This window comes from Brassica oleracea, chromosome C9 (genome assembly GCF_000695525.1).
Source record: "Brassica oleracea var. oleracea cultivar TO1000 chromosome C9, BOL, whole genome shotgun sequence".
Taxonomy (NCBI): domain Eukaryota; kingdom Viridiplantae; phylum Streptophyta; class Magnoliopsida; order Brassicales; family Brassicaceae; genus Brassica; species Brassica oleracea.
The window spans coordinates 4092600-4104544 of NC_027756.1; positions in this window are offsets into that span (position 1 = coordinate 4092600).

Here is an 11945-nt window from a genome sequence, read left to right on the forward strand (position 1 = left end):
TTGAACCTAAGACATGTATGACTGAAGAACATGGAACATAAGCTTTACCTGAGCGATTCGCAGAGAGCCATCGACTGAGAGCTCCGTCAGCCGTCGAGGACAGCCACCGCCAGACAGATAGCTCCGTCAGCCGTCGAGGAGAGCCACCGCAAGACAGAATTGAACCTACAAACAAATAAAACTCGCGATCAAACCAAGAAGAAGTCTAATCTAAACATGCATGATTGAAAAACACAACAATACATTTACCTTCCGATTCCAGTTGATCCACGGCGAGAGAGCGAGAATCGCATTGTCACACGAGCCATAGAGACAGAGGATTCCGTTAGGAGGTGTGGAGACAGGAAGTATCGCTGGTATGCCGACGATCCACGGCGAGAGTAGGATAATCGCCTTTTCCGAGCTTCGGTTTCGAGAGAGAGAGAAAGGAGACGATTCGGTTTCGAAAAAGATAGAAATGACGAAACAAAGACACGCTTCCCTTCTCTCCTCTCATTTTGCTTACACGTGTTCCATAAACACGTTTCTTCTTTACCCCAAATAAGAAACGTCTTTACCTTTTAATTGTTTTTTTGATTTTCTTTTAATCATATGATCTCCCCTAAATACGAGGGATAATCCTGCTCTAATCTTCATATATAATTCATATTTTTGAGTATAATCAATTTTTTTATAAGCAAGATGATAATGGGATATATATGCATAAAATACGCACTCTCACATTCATAATACAAATAAACAAGTTGCCAAGTGTTCTATCAGATTTTGGGGAAGACCAACATTATTGTTTTAGTTAGTGTGTTAGAAAAAAAGAAAAGAAATGAGAAACAATTTTTTTGGAAAAAGTGAAAGAAAAAGAGACAAAAAAACACAAAAGTATTGATATTATCATGTTCTTCTTTTATATGGGAGTGGAAGCATCACTCATATATTGTCCAATAAAGCCTTCAATAATTAGAGATATCATTCTACACGAAAAAATAATAATAATTTGGTACGTTACACGCAAACCTTATCTCCCTTAAAAAAATTAAACGTTTTTCTAACACCAAAAGCTTTTCTTTCTAAATTTGATAATTAATTGCTAGGGAAATAAAATCTTATAGGGTGCAGATTCCAACTTAGTTTTGATCTTATTGGAAAATTGATCTATTTTAATTAATCTTTTACGATATCTGCATTCGTGTTATATTTAACGCTGGGTTTACATTATTCAAGAGTGGAAAATAGAGAAATTACACATTCAGATTCATATATTTATAAATCAAACTAAAAACATGAACTAAAGATCAAAAAGAAAATTAATTTTCACCAAAAAGAAAAGAAAATTCATAGATGTGAAATTTAGGTTATTTATTTCTTACAGATGTGATATTATCTAACGGCAATAACAAAATCGGTCAATCATATCATATGACAAAATATGAATGGCTTAATGTCAACTTGTCTTATTCCAAACATCGTTACAAGGTATTTATACAATCTCTGTGTTAGTTCCTAAACCTAATCATGAATAAAGCAATATGTAGAAATAGGAAACTAACATATATACAAAGATATGAGAATATATCATATCGTAATACCCCCTTCAAGTTGGAGTATGCAAGTTTCGAATGCCCAACTTAAAAAGAAAACTTTCAAATTCCTTACGTCCCAAAGCTTTAGTCAGAATGTCTGCAAGTTGGTTTGTAGTAGAGACGTAGGATGGTTTTAGGACTCCCTTGATGATCTCATCTCGAATGAAATGGCATTCAATCTCAATATTCTTCGTACGTTCATAGAAAACTGGGTTAGAACTGATATGAATCGCAGGCTGACTATCACAAAACAATATAATAGGACCATTGTGCTCAATTCCAATCTCACGAAGCAACGATTTTAGCCAGAGAAGCTCTTTCATAATTGCTCTCATCGCTCGATACTCTGCTTCTGCTGAGGAACACGCAACTGTATCTTGTTTCTTGGTTCTCCATGAAACTGGAGATGATCCCAACTGAACAATCCAACCGGTAAGCGAACGACGCGTGATCGGGCAACCTCCCCAATCCGAATCACACCAGCCTGTTAAGTGGAATGGAGATTCAGCTCGTAGTATGATACCCTGTCCAAGAGTGCCTTTCAAATATCGAACCACCTTCAGTGCAACCAGCCATTGTTCTTCTTTAGGTGATTGCATAAACTGTGATAATATGTGCACTGCATAAACTGTGATAATATGTGCACTGCATACGTCAAATCAGGTCTTGTGGCAGAAAGGTAAATGAGCCTCCCAACAAGTCGACGATAACGTGCGGGTTCAGACATGACCGGTCCTTTTACATGACCAAGTTTATGGTTTTGGTCCATGGGAGATCCTGCTGGCTTACAGCCAAGAAGTCCTGCTTTCGTAACAATGTATGTGGCGTACTTCCGTTGATACAAATAGAAACCAGTAGGGCTCCTTGCAACTTCAATACCAAGAAAATATTTCAGAATGCCCAGATCCTTCATGTGAAAACATGTCGACAAGTAATCTTTGAGCAGTTGGATCTCTGATGGACTACTTCCCGAGATTATCAAATCATCAACATATGCCAAAACCTTGAGAGATACTCCACGTTTCGAGTAAATAAAAAGAGAGTAATCAGACTTGGTCTGTGTGAAACCATATTTGAGGAGAGCATCTTTGAGTTTTGCGAACCAGCACCGCGGAGCCTGCTTTAACCCATAGAGAGATTTGCGAAGTCTGCATACACGAGTCTCGTTTGGAGAAGGAAACCCCTGCAGAATTTTCATATAAACATCGTCATGAAGATCACCATGGAGAAATGCGTTGTGAACCATTTGATGAACCTCATGATTCTTCTTAGCTGCATAATCCAAGAAAACTCGAACTGTCGTCATCTTTGCAACAGGCGAGAATGTATCAGTATAGTCGACCCCTTCCTTCTGCCGGTTTCTACATACATCTAACCTCGCCTTGAAGCGTTCAATAGTACCATCAGATCGGTATTTAATCGTAAAAACCCACTTACTATCAAGAGCTCTCTTGTTTGGTGGAAGCTCTTGAAGATCCCATGTATGTTGACTTTCAAGAGCATGTACTTCAGTACCCATAGCCTCCCTCCATATCTTATCAAGCATCGCCTCTTTGAACGACTTTGGAATATCATGAGCCGTTATGGCTGCTAAGAAGCTGCGATGCAACGCAGAAATTTTTCACAAGATAAGAATTCAGAAAGAGGGTAAACCGAACCTGAAGACAACTATGGAGAGGGTGAAGATGATGAGAGAGAGAGAGGACATTTGATGGTGACTGTGTTGACTACGTAGTCACGTAACCTTGTCGAAGGAACCTTTGAACGATGACCACGTCCCAAGTCAGCCGGTATCTGCTCCTCTAAGTCAATATTAGCAGCCTCTTGTGGTTCTGTTGTAGGAACCATAGCACCCATGGGATCAGTATTTGTAGCTTCTGGTTAGTCTGCCATAGGAATCACAGTATCAGTCTCCATTGCTACACTTGGTGTCGCAGTTTCTGGTACAAGAGACGTTAGGATCGGAGTTTCAGTACCCACTGGTTCTTCTGTAGCCGACACCACACTTTCAGAATCAGACGCATCAAAGGAGATCTCCCTTGTTTCTAGGTTCACGTTTGATGTAGCAGGCACTGGTGTGATCAGGGAATTGGAGAATGGGAACTTATCCTCACAAAACACAACATCTCGCGAGATGATGACAGTTTCTTTTTCTAGATCAAGTAACGTCCATCCCTTTTTCCCAACTGAATACCCAAGAAAGACGCACTTCCTACTCCGTGGAGCAAATTTGCCCCCCTTGTGATTGATATTATGGGCATATGCTAAGCAACCAAAGGTGCGAAGATGGCTAAATGATGGAACCCTTCCATGTAGCTTTTCAAAAGGAGTTTTGCCTTTGTGGAGCTGGGACAGCGTCCTGTTAATGAGATAGACCGCTGTCTTCACACATTCTCCCCAATATTCAATAGGAAGGTGAGCTTGAAATCGCAATGCTCGAGCTACATTTAATATATGTCGATGCTTGCGCTCGACACGTCCATTCTGCTGCGGTGTATACACGCACGATGTCTCATAATGAATCTCATTCTCCTGAAAAAATCTTGAGAGACAAAGAAATTATGTCCCATTATCACTTCTTATTGTCTTTACTTTCTTTGAGAACTGCTTCTGAACCAAAGCCACAAAATTATGTATATGACTTGACACAGATGTCTTATCTTGTAAAAGATATACCCAAACAGCTCGAGAATGATCGTCAACAATAGTTAAGAAATAACGTGTGCCACATAGAGCCGTAGTACGATACGGACCCCATAAATCGCAATGAATCAAATCAAAAATTGCATTTGAATATGTTGAACTGTCTGGAAAACATTGACGAGTCTGTCCCATCCCAATCAGCGTCTTCGTAGTGCGGTCCTGTAATAACAAGAGCTTATCAGTGATCTGTCCAACCAGTCTATTATCCGAAACCAATTGGCCAAAAGATATCAAATTGGTGTCAAAACCATCCACGAGATAGACATTATGGAGTATTAAGTTTGGATTCAAAGTAACAGTTCCTTGCTGTAAAGCAAGAACGTTTAAACCATTGGGTAATCGCACGGACACCGGAAGTATAAGATGAATGTCTTCCAGACACTCTACTTTTCCAGTCATATGATGTGTCGCACTTGTATCCAAAATCCAGCCAGTATGATCAATCTTACCACTTAAAGACTCTGGCTTTGGTGTTTGTCCCACCATACGCTGAATTATCTTCCATTGGTCATCAGAGATGTCACTAAGCCCCTGTCAATCTGCATCTGTAAGAGTCATCGGTGATGCAATAGCTGCGGCATTGGCTCCCATTATCTGTGTGCTGTTTGCTCTTGGCATAGCTCCACGACCATGACCTGAAGTGCCGCGTCCACGACCTGAGGATCCATACCCCTCTGGGTATCCAATAACTTTATAGCAGGAACTTGCCTCATGTCCCATCCGACCACACACTGAACACTTTCGAGTTGGATCACGGTTAGCAGGATGCATCCGATTGTTTCCATTTGGACGAAGAGTCTGCTCCTTATTGTATGCTGAAGCTGCAAGTTGTGAGGCAAAGCTCATTACCGGAGTTTCTTGAGCTACAGTGGAGCGTATTGTTTCATTCTGGACAATGGTTTAATACACACTATCGAGCTCAGGTAATGGAGTGATGGCACAAATACGAGAACGGATAACTCCATGTGCTGAGTCGTCTAAACCTGAGAGAAAGTCATGAACCCGTAAAACCTCTCTCTCTCTGCTTCGTGGGCTGTATTAAGATCGCGCTCACACTTTCCACAATTGCATTGTTTTGAATTCATACACTCCCTGATGCCATCCCAAATCTTCGTCAGTCTTCCAAAATAGCCGTCGACAGAAGCTCCATTCTGTTTGCAAGTAGCCAGCGAGTTGCGAAGCTGCTGAAGACGAGCGCCACTCTTCACTGAAAACCTCTTTTTGATGATAAGATTGGTGTCAAGATTTCTTTTGGCCAAATTGGTGTCAAATTGGTGTCAAAACCTCTCTTTGTATATATGTTAGTTTCCTATTTGTGGTTGAAAGAGCCATCGTACACAGACCACAATGGATTCAACAAGATGCTCTGTTTTGCGAGCTTTCTGTTTGTCAAGCGGTTATGTTTTCTGTATTTAGAAACAGATGAGGTTCTGTAGAAGAAAGATAAACTTCAAGCAATCGAAAATAATGGATCAATGCTCTGATACCATGACAAAATATGAATCGCTTAATATCAACTTGTCTTATTCCAAACATCGTTACAAGGTATTTATACAATCTCTGTGTTAGTTCCTAAACCTAATCATGAATAAGGCAATATGTAGAAATAGGAAAACATATATACAAAGATATGAGAATATATCATATCCTAATATCATATCTATTGAATCTATCTTTATGACTTTACATTTTCTTCTTTTATATAGGTGCCTCTAGATAGCCGACGTTCATGCATGTTCCATTTATTTTGTGTTGTCTCGTATCTTATAAATATTTGATATCTACGTGAAATATAATCCCACGTCATGATTCACGATGGACATGGTTTGCCAAAAAGTTTGGAGCATAAAGGATTCAATTACCCCGTGACGTCATCGTATCAATTGATGGCGATTTCTCCTGACATTCATTGGTCATAACAAAAACTTTATATTAAGATGGGTAAGATATGGTTGTTAACAAAAACTTTATATTAAGAAAGGCGACTATTTTTATGTGAAGGTAAAAACTGTTTTATTAAAATCCGTAAGATCTTCGACGGTGTTGAACTTTGAAAGAAAATTTAATCTTACTAAAATAATAACACAATGTCGTTTATTTTCTTTACTGTAATAGTACCGATTTATTGGTTCAATGAATTTTGCTTTTCCATGTACGTTTCTATTACTAGGATGTTTGAATGACTCTTATCATAACATTTAACTACATGGTTTAGTCAAAAAAAATAATATTTAACTACATATGTCTCTAACGTAGGATATGTTTTCTTCTTAGATCACTTCATTGAGATAAAACTGTAGGCAAAAGACTTAGACAACACCAAAGATATTATGATAAATATATTTCATAAGGATAAAAACCCCCAAATAACACTCATTAAAATGGGAAATGACTAAACTACTTCAATTGCCCGCCCGATCTAGTAATCTACAATCAAATATTCATTTACACAATCTGCTTAACTATACTGTTTCACACGATTGACCGATGATTAAGGATAGTTAATTATGTTTTTAAACGTACTACTAAGGTTAGTCACGATATTTTAAACCACTACAAAAAAGACTGGATTGTATCACTTAATTTGAATCTAAAAAATAAGTTATATTATTTTAAATTACTTATTTCTAAATGAAACAAATATTCATTATTTGGAATCAATTATAGTAACTGACGTTATTATTAACTAATATAACATCAATTCCTCTAAACTGATATATTTTATATTAATTTGTATCACTTCGTTAAAATTGATACTATTTTGACATTTCCATCGATTAAATAACTGATGCATATATTATTTTTAGTTAACATCATTTATTAAAATGACACAATAGTTATATCAATAAAAAACTGATGTTAACAAAAAATATGTAACTGTATTTCATTTAAAATCAGTTTAATAAAAGTGATGTTATTTTATGTTAGTCTACATCATTTAAATCATTTAATATAATATAAATTAATTTATATCAATAAAAATTAGCCTAAAACTTCAAAGAAACCAGGATCAGGAGTGGTTACGATTTTTTGGGTTTGATATTGTTGTGGCTTTAAGTTAATTGGATCTTTTCTTCCATAACTGTCTCATCTCAACTAAGCATACCTTCGTCTCCCTCTCTCTGTCTCTCGATGACAACGGTATCATCACAACCAATGCCAATCTAAATGATCCATTATGATAGCAATATTTGTTTTTGTTAATTCCAATCAGATTGCAACATAGACACACACTCATTCTCGATGTCATATACTTCAGGTCTTCGTTGTCGTCGTCGTTCCGTCACTGGACACATAGCTTCTGCCACCTAATATGCTATGTACGTTAAATCTTTTTTCTCAATCCGTGATTTCTTAATCTGACAAGATCTTCTAAATACTTTGTGATTTCCATTCTCTTAGTTAATGAGAATTCCCAAATTTGATGTTTGTTTTGGATTTGGTTTCTTCTAGGAATTAAAATGTGATGTTTATGAGTTGTGGATATATTAATAATTTGCGTTTGATTATAATTCTGACTTTGTTATCTTTTTAACTGAAAATTTTCAGATATGGAATCTAAATAAACTCCGGCTGTGTCTTCTTTTTTTTGAAGACGACTGGTGCGGTGTTGTGTCGTCGGTGAGATATTACCAATTCACTAACAACAGAGTGAGTTATGTTACTTTAGTCACTCTCGAATTACAAAGTCAGAACTAATATCGATTTTTTTTGTGTGTTGTAGGCGCAGGCTCACAACGGAAGAAGATAGATATTGAAGTTTTGTGACGAATTCTTTTTCAACAGATTGTATCTTCTTTTTCTTTAACAGATTTTATCTTCAGTGTAAAGAAATTAAGAAATGGTGATTTAATAATATTTTTATTTATTATTTACTTACATAAATTTATCTATCGAAATGATTTTAACATCAATTAAATACAAATAATAATAACTAAAATTAATAATTATAAATGATAATTAATAAAAAAATCCAATATTAATTTTGCTTCATTTATTAATAAATGAAATAAATAATTAAAATCGATTATTTTAAATGATGTTAAGACTAACATCATTTTAAAAACTGATATAAGTATTAACATCATTTTATTATAATTGATATAAATTGACAACACTTATAATAACTGATTCAAATATTTAATATTTTTACATCAATTATCAATCAAATGATGTAAATTATTTGCATCACCACTTTCAGAGTAATTTATTTAAGTGATGTAAAATTATTTTACATCATTTGTAACTAATGCAAATATTAAAAATAATTGATGCTAATTAATTAAGTCTTATTTTTGTAGTGAACTGACTGCTTTGGTTCAGTTTGAAATATATATACTTTGTTTAACACATTTGATTTCATGTATATTTTAACCATGGCTATAATTAACTCTCGCTCGTAATAATGTGCATGATCATTGATCAATATGCGAGGGACGTAAAACAGTGAGTATATGTGACTCCGTGAGTGAGGTGGAACAAGATTTGACTCTTTGAGTTAAAGTCAGGTGATGAACAACATAAGGTTTTTTCTTTCTTTAGATTTATTGGTAAAGGGGAAAAAAAGGTGCCTTTAAATTTCCTTTGTTGATGCACTAAAGGAAACATTACTTAGGCGCATTTATGAAACATTATTAACTTATTGTCAGCTAATGTAAAGAAAGATTGTAGTATAATCAATTAGTACTAGTTAGTTACATAGACACAATAATTATTTAGGAAAGATGGGATTCTGGAAAATAATTGTTCTTTGTCGCCACGAATACTATCCTTTCTATAAAGATCAATATTTTGAAAACAAAAAATATTTTATGTTATTTATAAATTTCTTATTATTTTGTAATTGTAAATTGTATTTTTAAAATAATAATAAACTATTATTGATGTAATTTTATTAAAATTGATAATCAAAATAATATATTTATGATACAATTTAATATAGGTAACCAAATGAAAATTCATCATTTTTGTAGAGCGAAGAGAGTAGTAGTATACAGTTTGTCATCCTTGATATTTGTCCACATGATTTACACTTTAAATCTTAAGCAGTCTAATAAAAATAAGGAAGTGGGATTTCAATTATTGAATATAAATATAAATTTGTAGTGCACTATAAAATAAAATAACATTTTATGTGGTTATTTTGATCATCCAAAGTTATTCCCCTTGATATGATTGAATAGGTTTTGCAACGCGAAATTCCTCAATTTAAAGAGGGACAACATGATTCACATAGATAATAATTTTACTAATTAATAATATAATCAGTTACTATTTTACTTGAATATAAAATATATGCACTGAAAGTTTCCTTAATCTAGCGATTGGTAACATGATTAATTATTGAATTTACACTAAAATATCTAGGTTCGATTGTAATGATATTTTGGGAGATTAATGGGGAAAAACTACAAAAGATTTCAGGCACATGGAAATATAATTAATTGTTCACCATAGTGGGATGCCAGTAAATTCTACATATGGTGAAATTTTGTAGAAAATATAGAATTGTCCATTCATTAGTTTAGACTAAAATATATCTCCACAGTAAAAATGTTGGGACATAATAAATCATAAGAAACCATTATGTAAATCTTCTTTTAACAACAAGCAAATACGAAAACTGAATATCAAATGGTTAAGCTGTTAAATAAAGGCTTTAATAAGTTGAAGAAGATGAGTAATATCAACGATCTATAGTCTATACTATTGAAATCAGATTTAGTGTTAGACTTAGAAACGAATTATTTACACTAGGGGCATTGCCTTTGCGCGGGGTTGTGAACAGAGTTCTTGTTTCGTTTCAATATTTGTTAGGGTTATTCTAGCTGTGAATTTTATGTCTTTGGGTTGATCATTGTTTTTCAAGTTTTTATTGTTATAGGGTTAGAGTTGTGACGATGAACTGTGTATGCACTGTTTTCAACTCATGAAGGACTAAACTGTGTTAGTAATGTGATTGTAGTTAATTGTATTGTTGAGATTACATAAATTATATTAAGGTTGTTGAGATTACCTTTTATTTCTGAATATTTTTTCTTCAGTTTATTTGTGTAAGTTGTGTGTATTAAGTAATAATTTTTTTTATTCTTATCACGTTGGTTATATGTTTGTTTTATTTTTAAACTTGTTGCTTTTACCGGACCTTTAAAACAAGTACATGAAGACTTGTAAAAATAATTATAAAATGAGTGAAAATTAGTATTCGAGCCTTAATGGATTTTAAACGAATATACGTATTTCTCATAAGAAGACAATAGCATTGGCATGTTGACATTGATCATGTAAGCTATTTTCATAAGACAAGAGGAGTAAACAGATGGAGATGTTGTTATCGCCTTTGTGTCTGTTGGGATTGTCTCTTGTATTTTAGCATGTTGACATTGATCATGTAAGCTATTTTCATAAGACAAGAGGAGTAAACAGATGGAGATGTTGTTATCGCCTTTGTGTCTGTTGGGATTGTCTCTTGTATTTTATGGTGTGGTTGTGTTTGTTTCTCTTTTATTTGATGAGTAATATGTAAACAAAAATCATTGTTAGTTGTATTTATCAGAGTTTGTAACTTACTCTGTCTTTTTTGTTTAGATAATTTCACTGATCTTGGTTGTCGTCTTCGTCTTCTTCGTAAGCATCTGCGAAAGTAAATTTGTAAATTGTTAAATAGCTAGTTGTGTAGTTTGTATTTGTTTAGCTGGCTCAATGTATGTGTCGTTGAGTTTTAGTTGAGTTGATTGATTTGGTATATATTTGTTTTGAAGTTTATTTGTAAGGTTAGACAAAAAGAGATGTGATCATTAATAATTCGTCTTTTTGGAGATTCTAGTTTTTGGTGTTTTGATTGTTTGGGTTGTTGTGGTTTCTTTTAAGCTGTAAAATAAAGATTTGTGTAAAATTAGATTGATAAGTAAGGGAAATAAATAGACGACCACTGATGTTAGGAGTTTTCTGAGAGATATGAAAGCACTGAGAATGCAAGTACTCACTTAATCTAAGTGCAACCAATGATTTAAATGGGTTTTAAGCTATGACTAAAACTAGAAAACAATAACAGAATGATACTTTCTTGACTAAGGGAAAAGAGAACTCATGGGCATAGGGATTAGACCTTGGGTGATCAAGTATCGAACTAAGGATGGCAAATGATCAATCAAACTATCAACCTTAAGCCTAGACACAATTCTAAGCAAGCTCTATGTCTAGATGAATGCTCATTTGCTAACATATCTCAAACATCAAATGTCTTTGGTTGAATAATATGAAAGCAATCATTACTAACAAGTCTATTAGCTATCTTAGCATCTTTAACAACAAATGTCTTTGGCAAAGTATACTAAAAGCCTAGAAGAGTTGTCTCAGACATTTCATCAAACACCTTTTGGGTGGGAAATGCCTATTGATCAACTTTTGAGTGGCCAACTCAGAAGATGCATTAGGAATACTCTACTAGCAAGGAACAAGAATGATCTACACTAAAACATCCTAGAACTAACCTAATCACCCTTAATCTCCCTAACCCATGAATTCAAAAGGTGATTACTCACTAATCTCCATGATTCCTCTTAAACACATATTGGATTTCAGATTAATCATGTAAAGAAATAGGTAAGAAATCAACAAGAACACAAGAACATAACAATCAAAAATCCAAGAGATGAACTTCTC